A 9,537-nucleotide genomic window follows, 5' to 3' on the forward strand; every position below is an offset into this window, starting at 1 on the left:
AACCTGCCCCTCCGCCTGCCCTGTCGGAAACTGGGTCGGCGGTTTGTAGGGCCATTTAAAGTCCTGAGAAGGTTGAACGAGGTGTGTTACAAATTACAACTACCTGTTGAATATAAAAGTATTAACCCCTCGTTCCATGTGTCCCTTCTCAGGCCGGTGGTAGCTGGCCCACTCCAAGAAAGTGAGATCAGGGAGACTCCTCCGCCCCCATTGGACATCGAGGGGGCACCGGCGTACTCCGTGAGGTCCATCTTGGATTCGAGACGTTGGATGGGGGGTCTCCAATATCTAGTGGAGTGGGAGGGGTACGGTCCGGAGGAACGGTGCTGGGTGCCGAGGAGAGACATTTTGGACCCGTCTCTCCTGACGGAATTACATCGTGGGCACCCGACGCACCCTGCTCCGCGTCCTCCGGGTCGTCCCCGAGGCCGGAGTCGGCGCACGTCTGGAGCCGCGCGTCAAGGGGGGGGTACTGTCACGGTTTCGGCCGAGGCTGCCTCTCTTCCTTGTTCGGGCAGGCTTCGGCGTTCGTTGTCTCCGGAATACTAGCTGCCACCGTTGTATGTTTCATGTTCGTTTGCTTTTGTCTGTTTGTTGTGACACCTGTTCTCGTTTAGCGTAATTAGTGTCCTATAAGTTTCTCGTTGTGTTTGTCTAGTGTTGTGTGTGATTGATTTATTTCTGTCGTGTGTTGTGCTTGTATATTGCTTATTCGCTCGGTTGAGCTTTACTCCACTGTGTTGGAGCGTTTACGCACATGTTTAGTGCGCCTTTTGTTTTTGTCGCCTTCGTGCGTAGTTTCGCCTTCGGGCAAGTTTGTTCGTATTTTCCTTGTTGGAAATTGAACTAAAGTTTTTTGGACTATACTTCGGTGTCCTGCGCTTGATTCCACCACTACACCCACCTACAGCATTCTTGACAGTAATGAATGGAGAACAGGGGGGCTTCTTAAAGAAGAACTAACAGGTCTGTAAGAGCCGGAATTCTTACTGGTTGGTAGGTGATCAAATACTTTTGTCATGCAATAAAATGCAAATGAATTACTTAAAAATCATACAATGTGATTTTCTGGATTTTTGTTTTAGATTCCGTCTCTCACAGTTGAAGTGTACCCCTATGATAAAAATTACAGACCTCTACATCTTTTGTAAGTAGGAAAACCTGCAAAATCGGCAGTGTATCAAATACTTGTTCTCCCCACTGTATATATATATATATATATATATATATATATATATATATATATATATAGCTATTATAAATATATACAGTGAGGGAAAAAAGTATTTGATCCCCTGCTGATTTTGTACGTTTGCCCACTGACAAAGACATGATCAGTCTATAATTTTAATGGTAGGTTTATTTGAACAGTGAGAGACAGAATAACAACCAAAAATCCAGAAATACGCATGTCAAAAATGTTATGAATTGATTTGCATTTTAATGAGGGAAATAAGTATTTGACCCCTCTGCAAAACATGACTTAGTACTTGGTGGCAAAACCCTTGTTGGCAATCACATAGGTCAGACGTTTCTTGTAGTTGGCCACCAGGTTTGCACACATGTCAGAAGGGATTATGTCCCACTGCTCTTTGCAGATCTTCTCCAAGTCATTAAGGTTTCGAGGCTGACGTTTCGCAACTCGAACCTTCAGCTCCCTCCACAGATTTTCTATGGGATTAAGGTCTGGAGACTGGCTAGGCCACTCCAGGACCTTAATGTGCTTCTTCTTGAGCCACTCCTTTGTTGCCTTGGCCGTGTGTTTTGGGTCATTGTCATGCTGGAATACCCATCCACGACCCATTTTCAATTGCCTGGCTGAGGGAAGGAGGTTCTCACCCAAGATTTGACAGTACATGGCCCCGTCCATCGTCCCTTTGATGCGGTGAAGTTGTCCTGTACCCTTAGCAGAAAAACACCCCCAAAGCATAATGTTTCCACCTCCATGTTTGACAGTGGGGTTGGTGTTCTTGGGGTCATAGGCAGCATTCCTCCTCCTCCAAACACAGCGAGTTGAGTTGATGCCAAAGAGTTCGATTTTGGTCTCATCTGACCACAACACTTTCACCCAGTTTCCTCTGAATCATTCAGATGTTCATTGGCAAACTTCAGACGGCATGTATATGTGCTTTCTTGAGCAGGGGGACCTTGCGGGCGCTGCAGGATTTCAGTCCTTCACGGCGCAGTGTGTTACCAATTGTTTTCTTGGTGACTATGGTCCCAGCTGCCTTGAGATCATTGACAAGATCCTCCCGTGTAGTTATGGGCTGATTCCTCACCATTCTCATGATCATTGCAACTCCACGAGGTGTGATCTTGCATGGAGCCCCAGGCCGAGGGAGATTGACAGTTTTTTTGTGTTTCTTCCATTTGCGAATAATCGCACCAACTGTTGTCACCTTCTCACCAAGCTGCTTGGCGATGGTCTTGTAGCCCATTCCAGCCTTGTGTAGGTCTACAATCTTGTCCCTGACATCCTTGGAGACCTCTTTGGTCTTGGCCATGGTGGAGAGTTTGGAATCTGATTGATTGATTGCTTCTGTGGACAGGTGTCTTTTATACAGGTAACAAGCTGAGATTTGGAGCACTCCCTTTAAGAGTGTGCTCCTAATCTCAGCTCCTTATCTGTATAAAAGACACCTGGGAGCCAGAAATCTTTCTGATTGAGAGGGGGTCAAATACTTATTTCCCTCATTAAAATGCATATCAATTTATAAAATGTTTCACATGCATTTTTCTGGATTCTTTTGTTGTTATTCTGTCTCTCATTGTCCAAATAAACTGACTGATCATTTCTTTGTCAGTGGGCAAACATACAAAATCAGCAGGGGATCAAATACTTTTTTCCCTCACTGTATCTATTCAAATATCTTGCATATCTTAATTTCCATAATGAACAATTAATATGCGCAATAAAGTTGGCAGTTCATGCAACGGATTATTACCTAAAACCCGGATTGCCATTGCATTACATTTTTGTCAAGTGATAAAGAAATGTGTGAGTAAGATATGACTAAAATGTCACACCCTCAGTTAAAGTAATAATGTAGACTAGAGCTTAGAGAGTTAATGATATGTGCTTATATAAGATGCATATTTGCCCAGCAACAGAATATTTGTGTCTTGTAATTAGGCAAGCAGAAGTGCAAACGTTGAAACCAATAACAGGAGACCGGTTTCAAAATGTCACGCCCTGGCTCTGGGGACGCTTGTATGTTGAGCCAGGGTGTGAGTGTTCTTTGTGTTGTTCTAGTTTTGTGTTTCTAGGGTGTTCTAGTTATTGTGTTTCTATGTTGGCCAGAGTGGTTCTCAATCAGAGGCAACGAGTGTCAGCTGTTGCTGGTTGTCTCTGATTGGGAACCATATTTAAACAGTCTGTTTTTCCACAGTATTTGTGGGATCTTGTTCCTGTGTAGGTTTGTGTTTTGCACCTTTGGACGTCACGTATCGATTTTGTTATTTTGTTAGTGTAATCATAAATAAAAGCATGTTCGCAAATAACGCTGCGCATTGGTCCTCTGTTCCCGACGATCGTGACAGAAGATCCCACCAAAACTGGACCAAGCAGCGTGTCCAGGAGCCATCGCCAGGGGAATCTCTAGCGGATCTCCGTTGCAACCTCGACTGGGTCAAGCCAAGTGAAGAGCAGAGAGGTTGGACTTTGAAGCAGTGGAGTGAGTGTCTGGCTAGAGACATGGAGGCCTGGTCCAAGAGGAGAGCCGCCCAGAAATTTTTTAGGGGGGGGCTCACGCCGTGGACGACGGGGCAGCAGGAGGCCGCAATAGAGCGGTCCAGCGGGTTGGCAGAGGAGGCCGCCAGGTTACGGGGGCCGCTGGTCACAAAGGGGAAGGAAAGTGTAGAGGCACGGCGAGAGGTACTGGGGTGTGTTACCAGTCCGGTCCGGCCCGTTCCTGATCCCCGCGTAGGGCCAGTGGTGTGTGTCCCCAGTACGGTCCGGCCTGTTCCTGTCCCTCGCACCGAGCCTGTGGTGCGCGTCGCCAACCCAGTCCGGCCTGTTCCTGCTCCCCGCACCAAGCCTATGGTGCGCGTCGCCAGCCCGGCCCGGCCTGTTCCTGCTCCCCGCACCAAGCCAATGGTGCGCGTCGCCAGCCCGGCCCGGCCTGTTCCTGCTCCCCGCACCAAGCCTATGGTGCGCGTCGCCAGCCCGGCCCGGCCTGTTCCTGCTCCCCGCACCAAGCCAATGGTGCGCGTCGCCAGCCCGGCCTGTTCCTGCTCCCCGCACCAAGCCAATGGTGCGCGTCGCCAGCCCGGCCCGGTCCATTCCTGCTCTCTGCACCAAGTCAGTGGTGCGCTTCGTCAGCCCGGTCCGGCCCGTTCCTGCTCCCCGCACCAGGCCAATGGTGCGCGTCGCCAGCCCGGCCCGGCCTGTTCCTGCTCCCCGCACCAAGCCAATGGTGCGCGTCGCCAGCCCGGCTTGGCCTGTTCCTGCTCCCCACACCAAGCCAGTGGTGTGCGTCGTCAGTCCGGCACAGCTTGTGCCTGTTCCACCGGTGCCTGGTCCGGCACCGGTCAGCTGCTCCACGCCGGAGCTAGAGCAATCCGCTCCACCAGTGTTCAGTCCAGCTCCGGCCAGCAGGGCCAGACCGGACCAGGGGTACGGTGGGGGGTTAGAGAGGGAGTGGGGATCATGCCCGGAGCTGGATCCGCCGCCAAGGCGGAGTGCCCACCCGGTCCCTCCCCTGTGGTGTTCTGGTGGCGCGGTCGGAGTCCGCGCCTTTGGGGGGGGGTACTGTCACGCCCTGGCTCTGGGGACGCTTGTATGTTGAGCCAGGGTGTGAGTGTTCTTTGTGTTGTTCTAGTTTTGTGTTTCTAGGGTGTTCTAGTTATTGTGTTTCTATGTTGGCCAGAGTGGTTCTCAATCAGAGGCAACGAGTGTCAGCTGTTGACGGTTGTCTCTGATTGGGAACCATATTTAAACAGTCTGTTTTTCCACAGTATTTGTGGGATCTTGTTCCTGTGTAGGTTTGTGTTTTGCACCTTTGGACGTCACGTATCGATTTTGTTATTTTGTTAGTGTAATCATAAATAAAAGCATGTTCGCAAATAACGCTGCGCATTGGTCCTCTGTTCCCGACGATCGTGACACAAAAACAGATGTCCCCACACAGGGAGGGGGATTGAGAGGCTTGCAGAATATTGTGAGAACAGCGATAACTATGTATGGGAATAGAGAAAAAATGCAGCATGCCTGAGCAAGGAGTAGGCTATGATAACAACGTGCGTGTGTGTGTGTGTGTGTATGTGTGTGTGAGTATAAAAATACTGAATGTTTCTATCTTCACTATGTTGATTGAGTACTTTTGTGTTCTAATTAGTTATATTTGAAGATGTATTATTTCGCTAGTTATCCTTTCTTGTAATGCCATATTATCCCTTTAATAAATACTATAAATAATATAAATGTGTTTTATTATTACAATCCCTAGCATGCCTAGTATTGGGTGTTCCATCATTCGACTCCTCTATTAGAACTTTCAGAATAGCCATGGAGTAGTCTTTGTGTTGCGGAACATTTGGTTGTCAACATACAGTTTATCGACTACAAGAGCAACACACTTTCCTTTTAATCTATTTTCCTTGAAGATTGCGTAGAGAACTTTGCGCCGTTCTGCAATCTCCCTCGGGAACTGATCATTCATGCCTATTTTCGTGCCAGCAAGTCTGTTACCTAGGCTTTTAACCATTACTTTATCCTTAAAGAAAGCAAATTTGGCAACGATTGGAGCTCATATCTCTGTCCTCTTTGTCCGAAACGGTGTACACGTTTGAGTTGGATTTTATCGACAGCATCGAGTGGGATTTGAAGCGCTGTAAGGAAGAAGTCCTTCACAATTTTTTCGGTAACCTCTCCTTCTTTTTCTTGGATACCTGTAAGATCTAGTCAGTATGTCTAGTAAGGCTTCTCAGAAAGTTGTTCTCCTTTTTAAGTTCAATAACGTCCGTTTCTATCTTAGTGATTGTCCCTTTTAGCTTTTTTGTATCTTTCTCCATTATCGCATCTTTTTCGTCACTCATTTCAAGGCTCGCCTTCAACTCCTTTACATCCTTTCTGACTTATTCTAGTATGCCCTGTTTGTCATTTATCGACTTCAACAGATCGCTTTCCACACTTACCAGTCCGTCGTGAAAAGCATAAATCATCTGTATCTGTCGAGGAGTCGCATTTTTGCTTCGAGGCAAGCAACACTGAACCATGCATGAGAGTACCAGCTGTTCTGGGTGACTGTGTGATCTCGCTCTCCGTAGCCGAGACACTTTAAACCCTACCTCTTTAAGGAATACCTGGAATAGTATAACAGTAATCCTTCTAACCCCCCCATAAAAATAAATAAAAAAAGGCGGTGGTTGTCCCACTGGTTATCCTAAGTTGAATGCACCAATTTGTAAGTCTCTCTGGATAAGAGCGTCTGCTAAATGACTTAAATGTAAATGAGTAAAACCTTTAAACAGGTTAACATTTGGAAGGCTACGGGGCCAGACGGAATACCAGGACACGTACTCAGAGCATGAGCTGACCAGCTGGCAAGTGTCTTCACTGACATTTTCAACCTATCCCTGACCCAGTCTGTAATACCAACCTGTTTCAAGCAGACCACCATAGTCTCCATGCCCAAGAACGCCAAGGTAACCTGCCTAAATGACTATTGCCCCGTAGCGCTCACATCTATAGCTATGAAATGCTTTGAGGCTGGTCATGGCTCACATCAACACCATCATCCCAGACACCCTGGACCCTCTCCAATTCTTATACCACCATCATCAAGTTTGCTGACGACACAATGGTGATAGGACTGATCAACAACGACAATGAGGCAGCCTATAGGGAGGAGCTCAGAGACCTGGCAATGTTGTGCCAGGACAACAACCTCTCCCTCAACATCAGCAAGACAAAGGAGCTGATCGTGGACTACAGGAAATGATGGGGCTGTAGTGGAGGCTGTGGTGGAGCAGGTCAAGAGCTTCAAGTTCCTCGGTTTCCACATCACTAAGGAATTAACATGGTCCACACACACCCACACAGTTGTGAAGAGGGCACAACAGTGCCTCTTCCCCCTCAGGAGGCTGAAAAGATTTGCACGGACCCTCAGATCCTCAAAAAGTTATACAACTCCACCATTGAGAGAATCACTGCTTGGTACGGCAACTGCAAGGCACCCGACTGCAAGGCCCTGCAGAGGGTGGTGAGTGCAGCCAGGGTTGCCATGTCTGTGCTATTCCCGCAAAATTGGGCTACTTTGAAAACGCTGTCGCGGTTGAAAATGTATTGGTCGCTGGTTGCCGGTTTTTGGGCTATTTCTAATTTGCAGTGCGGCTGCCATGGCATTGCTCTTAAAAATATATATATTTCACTGTGACCTGCTGCTGACTGTCAGGCAGTGAGGCAGGCTGTTACTGAGTGAGTGAGTGGTTGGGAGGGCCGGCGGGCCGGCGGGGTGTGTGAGTATTGAGAGAGCACTACAGCTATTGGCTGAGTCACGTGAGGGAGAGGAGAGAGAGCAGCACGTGCACACGTCATGACATTTATTTGCCAGTTATAGGTAGGCTATTTATATTGTCATTATGGAGACACCTATTTCCAACCCTTTTTCCATAAAACATATTAACACGTTAGAACTGATGCACATCAAGTAATAATGGAGACGAAGCACTGGAAAACGACTTTGGGCGCACATTACATACATTCGCTCAGAGGTGGTTTAAAATTCATTATGATGTTGACTTTGCTTACAGAAACGGTATCAATCGAAGTATTTTATGCATGCTCAGTTCTTGGGTCTTGGCAGCTGCCCGAGTGGAAATTTGAAATGGAAGTTCTGGAACTCCCTCGCATGGTTCTTTTTATGAGGGAAAAGTCCTCAATGAAACTGACATTAAATGTGGAGAATAATAGATTTGCCTCTGTTGGCCAACAAAGTAGCCTATTAATTTATATGCTGTTGTAGGCGACTGTAGGCTACCATTTGATACAATAAATGTGTTCAAATGACGACATCACTGGAGTCATTGCAAATCAATGTGCCACTTGTGTAGCCTACCTGGAGCTGGCAAACCAATTTAATAAATAGCATATAACTTCAGTTTATTGTTGTTGTAGCCTTGTGTTATTATGCAATTATTAATGGACATGTTTAGTTAATTAAATTGGAAGTTATCAAAGCTCTATCGCAATTGTTGATCAGTTGTTAGAACGCATTAGATTGACGATAACAGTAGTCAGATTAGGCTACAAGATAAAAAAAAAAAAAACACTGGTTGTTGACAAGCATATTCAGTTCATATACATATTATTAATATTTAATTCAGTGATTGAAATTATGACCCCATCCTCAGTAACCTATTCCAGCAGGCTATTGGGAAACACAAGCAGTCTTACCTCCAAATCGCCTCGCTATTCATGCTGAATAAATGTGTCTGTTAATTTGAACTAAGCAAGCTGCTAAATCATTCAGTTTACTGTAGACTATCTGAAATTAGATCTAAGCCTATCAGGGGCTATAGGCTACCTGTCTTTATCCAAGCAAACCGTTGCAAAGTTGAATTACAATCATAAATACAGATTTTAGTCTGTAGTCTATGTGAGGCTATTGAAATGACAAGTCAATCTCGCAAATGGGCCATTTATAACGGTTTGTAGTGTTAACATCTGGCACAATTGCCAGAAAATAGCCTAACATTCGTTTTTTAACCTCTACGGGATCGGTGTCCCGTATACGGGACGGTTGAGCTAACGTGCGCTAATGTGATTAGTATGACTGTTGTATGTAACAGCAAACTTTCCAGGACATAGACATGTCTTATATGGGCAGAAAGCTTACATTCTTGTTAATCTAACTGCACTGTCCAATTTACAGTAGCTATTACAGTGAAAAAACACCATGCTATTGTTTGAGGTGAGTGCACAAAAAAAAAAACTTAGCACGGCAAATGGTTTGATACATTCCCCTCTGAAGGTAAATAATGTACTTACATTCAGTAATCTTGCTCTGATTTGTCATCCTGAGGGTCCCAGAGATAGAATATAGCATTGTTTTGTTTGATAAAATCAATTTTGTTATTCAAATGTAGGAACTGGATTCTACAATTTGAACCCTTGCTGTCTCTGGCTCCACACCCACCCCGCACGGCCATCTAGATGTGTGGAAGTTAGTGTATAAGCTAATGATTCATCATGTATGACATTCCTGGGAGTGTGTAAACTTACATTTTGTATTACCACATCATTTTTGTATGTTCTTTATAGTTATGTATCAAATGTATCAATTGACCAATTCGGCACATTTGGGCAGACTTGATACAAAATAGTCCAGTATTGCAATGCTTCACTGGATCAATCTGAAACTTTGCACACATACTGCTGCCATCTAGTGGCCAAAATCTAAATTGCGCCTAAACTGCAATATTATATTGTGACCTTTCTCTTGCATTTCAAAGATGGACTCAACTCTCCTGTCGGATTTATCTATAGTTATGCACATGTGCAAAAGGGATTTATTTACAATTATAAAACTGGTACGA

This window comes from Coregonus lavaretus, assembly GCF_964263955.1.
Source record: "Coregonus lavaretus genome assembly, chromosome: 13".
Classification (NCBI taxonomy): Eukaryota; Metazoa; Chordata; class Actinopteri; order Salmoniformes; family Salmonidae; genus Coregonus; species Coregonus lavaretus.